Below are 14,448 nucleotides of genomic sequence, written 5' to 3'. Positions count from 1 at the left end.
TCTGACTGAAGTTCAGTGTCTCCTTCAATTATAAATGTGGACAACAAACTTCAGCAGGACTGGCAGTACTTGAAACTACTGCCAAGAGAAGGTGCAGATATTTTCATGTCCTACTGCAGTTGTGGCTGATGTCTCCAGGTATTTCTTACATGGGCTGTTACTTCAAAATCACAGTGGCTTTTAGAACTGCTAGTTAATATTATTTAATGAGTAAAAAAAAAACACACACATATTACTGAATTATAATTTTAGAAAACTTTGTTGTTAACTATCTCAATATGATTAGTTTCCCTTGTCACATTATGTGTTCTGTTGTTCAGTTGCTAAGTCGTGTCCAAGTCTTTGCAACCCCAGGAACTGCAGCATGCCAGGCTCCTCTGTCCTCCACTATTTGAGTTTTCTCAAATTCATATCCATTGAGTTGGTGATGCTATTTAACTAGTCCATCCTCTGACGTCCCCTTCTCCTTCTGCCTTCAAGCTTTCCCAGCATCAGGGTCTTTTCCAGTGAGTTGGTTCTTTGCACCAAATGGCCAAAGCATTGTATTTCACTATATATTTGTAAAAATTGCTTGAGAAGGGGCCCAAGGGGTCCTTGGCACAGAAATGGCTTAGCTCTGCCCTCTGTATTCCCATTCACAAACCTACTGCTTAGGCTGTCCTCCAGCCTGCGAGGTCCATTCAGAGTGTCTTTAATGCTTCAGTTTAGAATATTGCAGTATTGCCAGCTTTGGGCTATTTCATCTTATACCATACATAATTATGATGTATACATGTTATATATTGATAATTAAAGTTCAAAGCCTTTATTAAACATGTGAGACTGGACAATGCTCTAAGTCAGAATCTGAGAGTCAGTGGTTTTCTTGTGGTTCTTGCCTTTGAGTCGGTTCAGCCCGGAACTGAGGGCAGATAAAGAAGGAGGCCTGGCAACACTGCTCATCTGCTCTCACGACCACGTGGCCGTGACCTAGACGGTGTTCTGCCCCCTCGCTGGGGTGGCGGTGGTGTGGGCAGAATGTGAGCCCGCAGTAACTGGCACAGGAGGACACCTGGGGAGTAAGAAAGTGTTAGCCAGAAGGGAAGAGACACACCTGGGAAACCTGTGCAAGACTGGGCCTTCCATCGGCCTGCGGCGCTGGGGCAGCAGGACGGCTAAGGCAGAAACGCGCGTTGCTGGCCTTTCAACTCCCCTTGCGCGACTCCAGGACAACGATCGTCCTCACAATGCAGAGATCAAGTGGCTTCCCACTCTTGAGGAGAATGTATTCAGCTTGCATTCACCATTTTATTCCGGCAGGCGAATACTCCTTCTCTCAGGCCCTTCCCTCCCCCAGAAGCTATTAGTGCAGAGCCCGCGGCTGACGCAGCCCTTCTGGAAAGGCCCCTGCCCATTCCCTGTGCCTTTTTCGGCTCTGCCCTCCACCCAAGAGCTCTCTCAGCATGCCCCCTGGGCTTCAGCCAGTCCTTCCCTCCTGCACTAGGACATGACGCGTGAGCCGGTGCTTGGAGGCCACAGCGCACACGGAGGGACGCCCGGGGACAGACGCGCGGGCCGTCTCTCCTTCGGCACTTCAGCCGGGGATCCAGGCTGGAGGGGCGGCAGTCTTCTCCCACCTGGGTTAAATAGGCCATTTATTACATCCTGAGCAGAAATTATTGAACTGTTCTCCAGCGTTTCTTCAAGCTGGCCAGCAGCAGGGGCCGCTCACCGACTTAGGGCCTACTGGACGCTCCGCAGTATAGCAGCGGGGACAGAGCTTTGCCAGTCCTTTGGGAGGGGCTGTATTTTCACCTTGCTTACCAGGACCTCAATGGATCAAATCCCACCCAGGCATCTCAACAAGACAGGGGTGCAGATGAAAAAAATCCTTGTGTTTTTGCCGGTCTCTATGTAGTTCAGGAAATTGTTTCATCTTGCTCAGTTGTCATTATGAGAAACAGGCTGCCTATTTTTGAGGGGTTTCCACTTCCAGCTGCCGAAGAGATACTATACTTTCTGAGGAAAAGGATGGTGCCCTTTTCTGCCCTCTGTAGGAGAGATTTTTTTTTTTCTTTTTGGAGGACATTTTAAATTATGACCATAAAATTTCATGACCTCACTTACTGGGTATTATTCTTTTTTTTTAGAGGGTAAGCTGGTCCCCACCACCCCACCACCACCCCCAGAGGATCAAGGTATTCATTTCCTTCCTTTCTTCTACGGCATGTTCTGGATGCCTTCACTGCTAGGCACAGGACAAACAGTAAAAATGATAGATTTCCTGCCCTTCTAGGTCAAACAGAGGAATACAAACATTTTAAAATTAAGTGCTATGATACTGATGCTGTCACAGTCATCTGTGCAGAGTATAGTTGGGGCGTAATAAAAGGCTAGGGATTTAAATGTGGGGGCAGGCTCATAAATACCGAAGAACAACACGGGAAAGTGTTGACAGGAAGAGAAAGGGATGTTAGCCTTCCTGGAAGAAGGATCCGGGAGAGCAAAGTCCAGATGGAGGCAACACTTGATATGCTGTGGGAGTTGCAGAAAGTCTGAATCATTTGCAACTGGGGTTAGAGGGAGTGCAAAGGACAGTGCGGATGAAGTAGGCAGGGAAGCATCATGGAAGAACTGGACGCCACAGCTTAAGAGTTTGGATTTTCCTGTAAGAAAATGGGAACGCCACAGAAGAGTTATAAGCCAGAGTAGAAAATTGATGCCAAGGAAACCGAAAGGGCAGTTATGAGGCTCTGAGCTTAAGACAGCAGCAGGGGGACTGGAGAAGAGGAGCAGCAACTAGAAATGTTGGAGGCTGAATGACTGTGACTTAATGTTCATTTTCCTGGGCTCCAAAATCACTGCAGACGGTGACTGCAGCCATGAAATTAAAAGACGCTTACTCCTTGGAAGGAAAGTTATGACCAACCTAGACAGCCTATTAAAAAGCAGAGACATCACTTTGTCAACAAAGGTCTGTCTAGTCAAGGCTATGGTTTTTCCAGTGGTCATGTATGGATGTGAGAGTCCCTTGGACTGCAAGGAGATCCAACCAGTCCATCCTAAAGGAGATCAGTCCTGGGTGTTCATTGGAAGGACTCATGTTGAAGCTGAAACTCCAATACTTTAGCCACCTGATGCAAAGAGCTGACTCATTTGAAAAGACCCTGATGCTGGGAAAGACTGAAGGCGGGAGGAAAAGGGGACGACAGAGGATGAGATGGTTGGATGGCATCACCGACTCAATGGACATAGGTTTGGGTGGACTCTGGGAGTTGGTAATGGACAGGGAGGCCTGGCGTGCTGCAGTTCATGGGGTCGCAGAGTCGGATACGACTGAGCGACTGAACTGAATATTCCAATGGATCCAAGGAGACAGAAGTCCAAGGTTATTTTAGTTTTCCACTGAAAGTTTCTTTCACTGAAAAGGAGTTTTAGAGGAAGAGTAGGTTTGACCGGAAGTTTGACTTTAGACATGTGGATTTTGAAGTGCTGGTGGAATGCTCATGGGGAATGGCAGTGTCCATCAGGCAGATGAATAAACAGGTCTAGAGCTCAGTGGAGAGATTAGAGAGAGAGCTAGCATAGAGATTCAGATCTGAGCACCATCAGATATAGGCTTTTAGAAGCCAAGACCACGTCCCATGGAAAGTGTGTGTGTATGTGCTAAGTCACTTCAGTTGTGTCTGACTCTTTGCGACCCAATGGACTGCAGACTGCCAGGCTCCTCTGCCCAGATTCTCCAAGCAAGAATTCTGCAGTGGGTTTCCATTTCCTCCTTCAGGGGATCTTCCCAATCCAGGGATTGAACTTGAGAGTTTCTTATGTCTCCTGCACTAGCAGGCGGATTCCTTACCACTAGCGCCACCTGCATGGCCTGAAAAAGGCCAAAGGACAGAGCCTTCAATGGAAAAGGCTAATAGTTAAAGGGGGCTTCCCTGGTGGTTCAGCAGTAAAGAATCTGCCTGCCAATACAGGAGATGTGGAGTCAATCCCTGGGTTGGGAAAATCCCCTGGAGGAGGAAATGGCAACCCATTCCAGTAATCTTGCCTGGGAACTCCCAAGGACAGGGGAGCCTGGCAGGATACAGTCTGTAGGGTTGCAAAGAATCGGACACAACTTTGCAACTACACAAAACAACAACAGTTAAAGGACAAATAGGGAAGAGTTCGCAGAGGGCAGAGAGAGAAGACAGTGGGAGGCGCAAGTGTCTCTTTTGGCTTCTGGGAAGCAACTCTTGGAGGTCATACGTTCTCTCCATCTCCCTGAATCTTTTGGCCTTTCTGGTTCTCTCTTTGTATTGGTTTTATCTCTTTCTCTCTAAGGACACCTTTCTCTGCTCATTCATAATTTCTGACCTTCATAACTTTGGGCTCACATGATCAAACAACTGCCTCTAGAATCTCTTCATAGACCATGACCTTTCAACTCTTACTCCATACTGTTGTCTATTTCAAATTCCTGAGCAAGGGAGAATCTGATAGCTTTAACTCTTCTTGTAGAGCCAGGTCACATCAAGGATCCAGGCTACACTGACCAGGTGTGTGCCCACATTCCAATCACCTACGGTCCCAAGAGTCTCGGGCATAAAACATGGCTGTCTGTGTTCATCCCTCTGAGAGGAGATATGGGCGAGGAGAGAAGAATGTGGTTAGTTGGGCTGAATGACATCTGTAGTTTAAGAAAGTTTATGGAAGGGATTCTTCAACAATGGCAGACCCTATATCACAGTCAAGAAAGTATCCTAGTGATGTGGATGCCAGCTGCTGGGATGGTGGGGAGGGATCTGGTTGCTGTGAGTGGGCAGTGAAGGAGGGACGGAATTGGAGAGGTAGAACTGTGGTCTCCCCTTCATCAGCATCTTTACCTCAGACTTTATAATATAAAGGAAAAGAAGGAGGCTGACGTTGATCCAGGACACAGAGTCTAGCGATCATTGCCCTTTTTCTCACTTCTCAAACATATACTTTATTATTTTAGGTATTTGCTCCTGTTCAGTACTAGAGCAGTGGGTTTGGACCTATGAGCACAGATAACAGAACTATCCTTAGAATATGGAGAAGGGATCCCTTTGAATGATACTGTGGGAAGGAAATAAGAAGTGATGTGGGTAAGTATCAGGAAAGGGAGGAGGCTGACAAAAGACATTAAGTCCACTCTGCAAGGCCCTTCCCCCTTCGCTCCCTTCACTTCTTTACTTCTCCTCACCTCCCTAAGAGTTAACAGGTAATCAAACGATCCTGCAGATTCTGAGATATTCTAAATGGATCCCCTAGAAAGTCCAAGGTAAGGGAACCATCCTGGTCCTGTAAGACCAAACAGGCTCTGCTGTTGAGGGCACTCACCAGGGAAAGCTAGGCTGCCTGTAGGCTTGTTTTATGATTCCTTTGGGATGCTCCGTGATGCTGATTCATTGGCAGGGGTTTCTGCCAGTCCTGACAGCAGGCTAGGGCAGCACACCCAGGTGTCACAGACTACTCATAAAGTATGACAGAGCTCATTGGCTTTTATTATATGAATTCTCTCATTATTCTCATAACAGAATGTCTCTCACTGACTCTCATTATATAAACTCTCTCATCATATGAATAAGAGAACTGAGGCCTGAAGAGGTGAAGTCACTTGCCCAGGGTCACATAGTTGGTGGCAAAACCAGCAACAGAACACAGGCTCCCCAACTCATGGTTCAATGTTGTTGTTACTGCTATTATTTTAGTACAGTCATTTTCCACTACTTTAAACATAGCCTTCCACTATCCGGTATAGGCTCCGCCAGAGTCCTGGATTTTCCTGAAAAGATGACATTTCATGTGGGTTGTGGAATGTGAGCAGGGCTCACCAGGCAAAAAGGTGAGGCAAAGGGTGTGACTGGGGCTAAGTGTGCAGGATCTACTGCCTGGGAGGAGGTGATGATCATGCCTGGACACAGAGGCCTCTCATGGCCTCTGTCTGAATTACCAAAAACTCGGAACTACCTGCCTTCACCTTGTCATCCTTCCCAAGTAGACACAGTAGCTGCAGTGCCCACCATCTTGCCTGTCCGTGCTCCGACATCTAACCTACTGGCTTCTTCCCTCTTCTCACTCACTCTCCCACTGCTGCTGTCCTTTCCACCAAGAGCACCTGGAAATCCTTCTTCAGAGAAAACCAACGACCCTATGCCATCACGTTTTTCATTTAACATATACCTCCTGAAGCCTGGCTACCTTTCAGGGAACCACTTGTCAACCTCTCCCCTGCAGGATGCTTATTTTCTGACATCATGTGGACCACAAGGAGACCCTGGGAGGCTGAACGGAGGAGAGAGGGGTTAGCCTCCTCCCTGGTCCCCACTCTTCGTCTCATCGTTGATTCTCTGCTGTTGAACTAAAGCAGCCCATTTGAGGATGTTAACTGGCTCTGGCAGCTGCCATCATTGGTCTTCCACCAAATTTTCAAGATTGAACACTTGTCTGTTGTCAACTAATATTTTCCTAGATAAATCTCTGCATAACAACAACAACAAAAAATCTCTGCATAACATTTTTTTCAACACTCCTTTCTCGAGATATTCCTCCTCAGTAACTACTTGAACACTCATGACTTAAACAACCACTTCTGGATCTTGAGCTGAAACTTTCCTAAGAGTTCTAGTTTGCACATGGGATATCTTCAGTACTGGGTATTCCGCAGGCCCAGCAAATCCAACTGGACAATAAGCAACCCCTAATTTCCAAGCAGCCCTTAGACCTCTGTTTCCTCCCAGGCTCCTCCTCCTCAGCAAATTACTATACTACTCAGCTAGCCACCCACATCGGGAACGTGCTGGGAGGTGAAGGGCGAGTATCCCAGACTTCATTCTGTCTCTCACTTACAATATATAACCAGAATCAAGTCATAATAATTTTACCTCAAGTCTTTTTTTCATTTCTACTTCCTCTGCCTTAATCAAGGCATTACCTCTTTTCATTTAGGTTTTTGAAATGGGCTCCTAACTGCTGCCCTGGCCTTCAATGAATTCTACTCTAATCTATCCTGTAGGCTATACAGTCATAGTGATTTTTCTAAAATAGACCTATAGTCACATCACTCTCTCCCTAAAGTCCCTCAATAAACCTTTATGTCTTGAGAGGAAATGTATAGCACTCAAGGCTTCCATGTTTGGGACCCCTTCAACCTGGCTATTCTTATCTCCACACTCACTATTTGCATTCATGGAATGTCAAGTCCCTAAGGAAGTCATGCTCTCTCAGGTTTTTGCAATATTTGTTGCTAGTCCTTATTGAGACGTTACTATATAAAAGCATCTCTGTTACTTGATCTCTTCCTGCTCACAACTGCATGTGGTCAGTTACCGTTTTCCCCCAGTTGACAGATGGAGAAAGTGAAGCAGAAATAAGTAACCTCACTAAGCTCACACAGCTAGCGATGGAAACAATTTCAACTCCATCAGTCTCTCTCTAGCACCAATTCTTTTCATCACTATTTACAGCGCTGTCATACTGAAAGATCCCTCTTCATTTAGTTTACCTTGTACTCCTTCGCATTCTAACTGCGACCATCAAAGTTCTGAAAAACCTCTCACAAAAGTATCAACGAGGGACTCCAAGAGAAAATTTTCCATTCTCTTGTTACTTGATCTTTCAAATGCTTTCAACCATTGGTTACTCCATAGGCCTTGAAATAGCGTCTTCCTTGACTCATGTGATGATCTGCCCCTGGTTTTCTGCTTTATCTCTGGATGAGCTTTCTCAGCCACCTTTGTTGTTCAGCCTTCTCTACAGAAGCTTAACACTGGGGTTTCAGTTTCTTCATCCTCTTCTCCGTATGCTTTTTGTACTCAGTGATCTTATCCACGTTCCAGCTTTAACGTCCATCTATCTATTGATAACTTCAAAATTTGCATCCAGGCTCCCCCTTTGTTCTACAAACCCTTTTGAACCAGGCCTTCTTTCATACTACTTGAATTTCTCAAAACCATCCTACACTCAACATATCTGGAACAGAATTTGTTTTCTCCCTGATACTGCTCTTCCGTGTACCTCAGCATCACCTTCCACCAAGACAATCTAGAAACGTTTATAGCCCATCAACCAAGAGGACTAAGAACAAAACTGCCATCCAAGTTAGATTTATTTCGCTTACTAAAGCCTGCAGAGAAGCACTCCAGGAGAATCGTGGGTTGTCTCAGTAAGAGAAGAGTTTTTAGGAGCTTCTTACAGGATTTGGGCTTATAGTGCAAGGTTGTAGTGAGCATTTAAAAACACAAGGTATACAGCTTTGAAATGGACGTTGTCAAAAAGCCAGGGACATTCAATGACTGTTCTTTTCTTAAAATCTAGAAGTCAGGAGAGTTTAAGTAGGCTGAAAGTAGTCTCTGCTACAAAGTAGCAATTACATGTTAGTCAGAAGAGAGATGTTGAGAATGTTCTTGTCTGTCTTGTTCCAGACATGTCATGGAGTAGCTTTCTCGAAATATTGTCCGTAATTGTCATTTGAGTTTTAGCACTTCCCAGTTTTAGTTATTTTTGGAAAAAGTGACTTGAATTTTCAGCTTTAATTTTCCAGTATAAAAAAATAAAGAAAATATCTATTATTATTTTGGGCATAAGGTTCAAGATCACTTTACTTATGATTTTGAAAGTGTTAGTTGCTCAGTCATGTCTGACTCTTTGCAACCCTATGGGCTGAAACTCATCAGATTTCTCTGTCCAGGCAAGAATACTAGAGTGGGTTGCTATTCCCTTCTCCAGGGGATCTTCCTGATCCAGGGATTGAACCTGGTTCTCCTACACCACAGGCAGATTCTTTACCATATGAGCCATTTCCTTTTAATAATGAAACTTTTTTTAGGTGTCTAAGACAAAAAACAAAACAAATATTTTTCTGGCCATTTGCAAAAACAGTTCTGTCTGATTGGTAGATGATGAGACCTACCCTTTAGAGGTAGGACAACTAAGAAAGAATCAATTACTTGAGGTTTTTAGGGTTATGCACCCACCAATATCCTGATTTTCTCAAGAGGAAGCTGAAAAAATTAAGAAGACCAACACAGAAGACCCTTAAACAATCAAGAGGTGAGACATTACCTGTAGTGGTTAAATAGTTAGACCCTGAAGCCAGATGCCTGGATTTGAACCTTGACTTTACCATTCTCATACTTCCTCTTACTTGGAGCAAGTTGCTTGACCTCTCTCTATTTCAATTTTCCCTTCAGTAAAGTAACAGAAATAATATAGCCCCTTCCTCTTAGGATTGTTATAAGGATTAACTAAGTTAATAAATATAAAATGCTTAGAACAGCACCAAGCAGAGAGTAGGCACTCAATAAATATTTAGTTGGCATTATTATTATAATCCATCATGTCATTTGGAGTTTAAAAAACCTTTTAAAATTTGAGTAGTTGCCAAGGACACTCTGGTTAATGGTATGTATGTGTATAAGAGAAACATAAAGTTGGAGTCACCTCTAAAATTTTTAAAACAGATCTGGCCATTCAAGAAGACTTCTTCAGAGAGAGCTCTCAGATGCCAGCACATTTGAGAATAGTGAATCTGGAATTATGTTAACATATTGGAAGCTTCCATGGAGACTGTGATGGTGAAAGAGCAATTTGAATAGTAGACTTTCAGAACTGTCAAAGAAATTGATGATGTATCCCTGCTTGCCAGGAAGGGGCTTATGCAACACCTTTGGACTGCATATAAGAGGAACTATTGTGGGGGGGCAGATTTCACGAAATCTGTAACTGAAGTGGCTCCTTCTTCTCTTCCTGTCAAATTGGCCATTTTGACATCTATTAACTAATACACGTAAGTGGGGTAAATTTTTTTTTTTTATTATGACATCTGTTTAAATTGGCCTTCTCTGTCTGTTCATAATTCCAGTTAAACTATATGCTTCTAGCATTTACCAGACAAGGTGGATACTTTGGGTAGAGAAAAACAGGATTTGCAGGAAAGAATAAATTGTAGGTTATTTTTAAAAAATAATCAAATACGGGACATAGAAAAGCTCTTTGTATTTGGTGACTGGTCATTTGTGCATTTTTGGAGGGTATATTTGAGTTTAATTTATTGTCCCACTTATGCAGACTTCAGTTATCTGAATTGGTTTCTGTCTAGTCACTAGTATATTGCTTGCCTATGCTTCCTTGTGTTTTATGTATAAATATTGAGGCAGGATCCTATTCAGGGTTTGCAGTTCATTGTTATGAAACTGTCTGTGGATTCTATGTTTAACCATCAATGATTTCCCAAGCTGGCAACTTTTATGAAAAGAACTAAATCCAAATGTCCTGTATATTTGTTTAAAAAAGGGAAATTCATCCTTGGCTCAAGAAAAAGCAGAGTTCTTAGATAGTTAATGTATACAATGCATTTAATAGTATTATTAACCTTAAATTAGCAATTTTCCTTCTGAGAAGATATTCATAGAAAGTAAATGACTGAAGAAAAGAATAATGTCATGTGTTCAAACGCATTTGCAGTCGTCTTAGGCACCATAGCAAGAGGTTGGCTGGAAGTCTAATAATAAAATAAAGAGTAAACAGAGTAAGTTTCATTAGGATGGGCTGAGGTCATTTAAAATAATCATGATGAAGGCAGTGTAGAATCAGGGGGAAACATTTCTTACATAACGTTAAGTAAAAGAGGCAGAATATAAATGGCATGTTGACTATTAAGGCAAATGTAAACAATAAATACATTTGAACTGAATAAAAATACCTACTTGGTGGTGGGAATATAAGTAATTTAACTATATTTTCATTTTTTTAAACAAAAAGAAAGTAAAAAGTTCTAAATGGCATGACTATATTATTTGAGAGCCAAATTCTTCATTCATTTCTCATGGATTTGTACAAATGATAGCTTGTATGTTAGAGCAATTTGAGGTTTAGCCCAGGAACCTGATTTGTTTGCCTCAAAAGACTCACTGTATCTTGACTTTTTTTACATAAATTCTGTGCAAATTCCAATGTCTACTGGCTTGCTAATTTTATTTCTATGAAAATATCACATGGGTGAAAGATACCATAGTCAGAGATAAACAGGAAAAGCACAGTATACAATGTGGAGAGTCTATCAAAAGACATGAAGGCCTTCTGAAGAGTTGTTCCTAACCTATATGTATATAAGTTAGAGTTTTATGGTAGATATACAGATAACAGAGAATATTTTCACATTCTTAAATTTTACTTTCAAATTAAATCTTTGACATTATATTAAAAAGACAGCCATAGTCAGCTGAAAAATGGCTGCAAAAAACTCCACAATTCAGTCCCCAAATTTATTAACAAGTCTTATTGGGGTAATGTCTGCTAAAAGTAAGCTGCGCTCAGAAGGGATCTGTGAAATTCTGGTCTCCTTTGTATTTACTGTTTGGGAGGGAGCTCTGACCTTCTTAGACACAGACCTCTTGTGCATGAGTCAAGATTTGGTCCACTTAGGGCAGACCTGAGAGGAGTGCCCTGGGCTCTGCACGCTCCCTAACCTTGAAATGCAGCAGACAATATGGAGCCTGGCAATGTCTTGTGTGTTCTTGGCCATAAAAGTATCTCAGAGGAGCCTTAAAGAGTGTCTTCTCAAATGTTAAGCACTTCAGGATCTCCTTAAAAATACGGATTCTGATTGAGTAGGTTTGGAGTAGGGACTCAGATTCTGCATTTTTAACAAGTTCCCAAGTGATGCTGATGCTGGTGGTCTGCAGAGTCCATTTCTGAGTAATAGGACTCTTAAGCTTAGCTTACTTGAAGGAAAAAAAAAAGTGTGATGCAGGGAATTTCCAGCTTAGTCTTTGCTTCCCGTATTATTTCTATGGCTGGAAGCTAATCTTTGGACATGTAAGCATGCCATTCATGTGGACTTCAATGTAAGAAGAAATGTTATATATTGGAATATCTTCGTACAATTTTAACATCACTCTGGTGTCCACAGAGATCAGTATTGGTAACCAAGAAATACACTCTTGGACACACATGTTGAAGTTTTAAGCATTGCCACATGCCCACAAGCTATTTGGAATGTTACTGCTCTAACATTATGCTGTGCAGTCAGTCATCTATTTGGTTAGCTGTTTTTGAAATTTTCTTTGTAATTTTCAAATTTCACGTACAGGCCTCTTTATAAAACCCCCACTCTGATTCTTTTGGGGTGGCCCTTGTATACACAATATGTAAAATGCCAAAGTAGTTGGTATTAAATAATTAGCAAATTACTTTATGTCTATTTTTAGTAAATATCTTGAGATTTATTTTTAAATTAAAAATAATACCATGGGCAGAAAGTTTCTTGGTATTCATTGATCTTCCTAGGCAAGTTAAAACTAAGCACTATCATTGGTGTTTAGTTCTTTCAAAAGTGGCCTTTGCTATAAGTTTTAACTTTAAATTGCAAATTTCTGATTTTAATTTCATATACTTATGAGATAATAAAAGTTAAGTATGACTCCATTATACACAGTAAAAACAAAATACATTATTTGGAATGTCAATGGGATTGTTATCATTGAATCTTTTTTTCTTAAACTGACTAACAGCTGAAAGATCTCTTAAATGTGTTAAGAATATATTTCTTAGGAAATTTACATGGTGATTTGTTTACTTTTGAATATATAGTAGTATATATCTTAATTCTTTGGCTCACCAAAGTCTGGAAATCAGAGCTAGACAAAAGGAAAGAACAAAAAGGAAGTTTGTAAATAGATATAAAGCACTGAAATCATTATGCTTTTAAGATAGCAATTAAGTCCCTAGAGTGAAAGAAGAATGGCTGAACTATTCTAAAGTATTACTGCTTGCACCTTGGGTGTAGACTGTCTTGATACTAACAATCTATATCATCCCCAATGCACGCTGAATTAGCTTATTGCTCTGAGAATTGAGGTTAAGTGTCAAAACATCCAGTTATAAATGTTCAATAAAGTTTTGCTTCCCAGATGGCTCAGTGGTAAAGAATCTGTCTGCAAATGCAGGAGACGCAGGTTCGATCCCTGGGTCAGAAAGATCCCCTGGAGAAGGAAGTGGCAACCTGCTCCAGTATTCTTGCTTGGAAAATCTCATGGCCAAAGGAGCCTGGTGGGCGACAGTCCATGGGGTCACAAGGGAGTTATTATTTTTTTTTATGACTTATTGACTAACAACAACAAAGTTTTGTTGAACTTATATATTTATCTTACTTGATCAGAGACAAACATACACTGATTTTGGGTAAATTAGATTTGATTGTCTGTTTATTTTTCCAAGATGGCATTTCTATTTTATCCCCCACAAACTGCTATTCTTTCCTTCTCATGCATTTGCATCTTGTAGACAGTTTAGAATCTAAAAATCAGGACATAAATGTATACTTGCTATAACTCCACTAGGCTACTATGACCTTCAGAAGCTCTGTAACATTGCTTTATTTCCTTAACTAAACAAAACTCCAAGAGATATAAAGTTTTAATTTTCATAATAGACCAGTAAGGAGATTCTGGTTGAATTTACTATTGTTTCATTAATCTTAAAGGGAGGAGGTATGCTATTAACAGCTGCAATTTTAATGAAATCCTTTCTTCTCTGAGCATCTGCAACCAATTTATCAGAATGAAAACACATTACCAGTAATATCATTAACAAAACTGGATATTAAAACAGTGCTAGAGATCTAAAATATGAAGCATATTTTAAAAATTCAAATTTGTTTATTTTCAAGAGCAATAACTATTTGCTATTAATAAGAGAAAAGTTATCCAAGAAAACCATTTACCTTGCAAAAGTTTTCAGTTCTTACACTGTAAATGTCGACCCTCAAAACTACTAAATATCATTCCTCAGTATAGGACAACCCGCTGTGAAGGAATGACTCCCCAAATGTTGTATAAGCTGGTGACACAAATGTAAATGTGGAGCCTTGAAAGACATTGTTTATATACTAGAAAGATGGCCAACATCCTCTACATTAAAAATGAACCCTCTTTGGCCTTCAATTTTACTTTCTGTCTTTTTGAATTAAAGTGGAAATACAGCACTAACATTTTTTTCTTTATGATTTAAAAATCTGTCCCTTATGCATTTATTCACAGAGGTTTACCTGCACAGTTATACTGTCTACTAAAATTGGAAATGGTCTGAAGTCACCAGAGCACCAGAGATGTCTGTTGTTATAATCAAATGGATCTGGAACTGTTTTATCTTTCCCTTGAAACACATTATTGGAGTATATTTTGTTCAGTGCAAAACCACCATCAACTCTTTTTCTTGAAAGAGTTGTAGCAGGATTAGAAGACTGGATTCTTTCCTGAGAAGGCAGTTCACCCAGAATACGTGTGCATTTAGTTCAACCTGATTAGCTGACGCACACCAAACCCCATGCTGACTGAATGGAAAGCAATGTGTTGAATTTTAGGTTGGAGTTTGCACACTTTCTCTATTTTTCTAAAATCCAACATGTTCAATCATAACTGTCTGAGTACAAGTTAAAAGCTTTTCCTCCCATAAGGTTTAAAT

General features: G+C 41.2%; 1 protein-coding gene and 1 long non-coding RNA gene across 2 annotated transcripts in view; one reads left to right on the top strand and one right to left on the bottom strand.

Moving 5' to 3' along the window:
* METTL25 (methyltransferase like 25) overlaps positions 1 to 14,448 on the bottom strand; it is a 294,875-nt gene that overhangs the window by 172,053 nt on the left and 108,374 nt on the right. The window lies entirely within an intron of this gene.
* The window catches only part of LOC122679774, a 78,701-nt gene continuing 73,963 nt past the window's right edge, over positions 9,711 to 14,448 (top strand). The window contains exon 1 of the long non-coding RNA XR_006336547.1: positions 9,711 to 9,772. This is a non-coding gene — a long non-coding RNA (uncharacterized LOC122679774). The remainder of the gene's footprint in view (positions 9,773 to 14,448) is intronic.

Source organism: Cervus elaphus, chromosome 3 (genome assembly GCF_910594005.1).
Source record: "Cervus elaphus chromosome 3, mCerEla1.1, whole genome shotgun sequence".
In the NCBI taxonomy this organism is placed as follows: domain Eukaryota; kingdom Metazoa; phylum Chordata; class Mammalia; order Artiodactyla; family Cervidae; genus Cervus; species Cervus elaphus.
The sequence above is the reverse complement of the archived record's forward strand: the minus strand, read 5'-3'. Positions and strand labels throughout refer to the sequence as shown.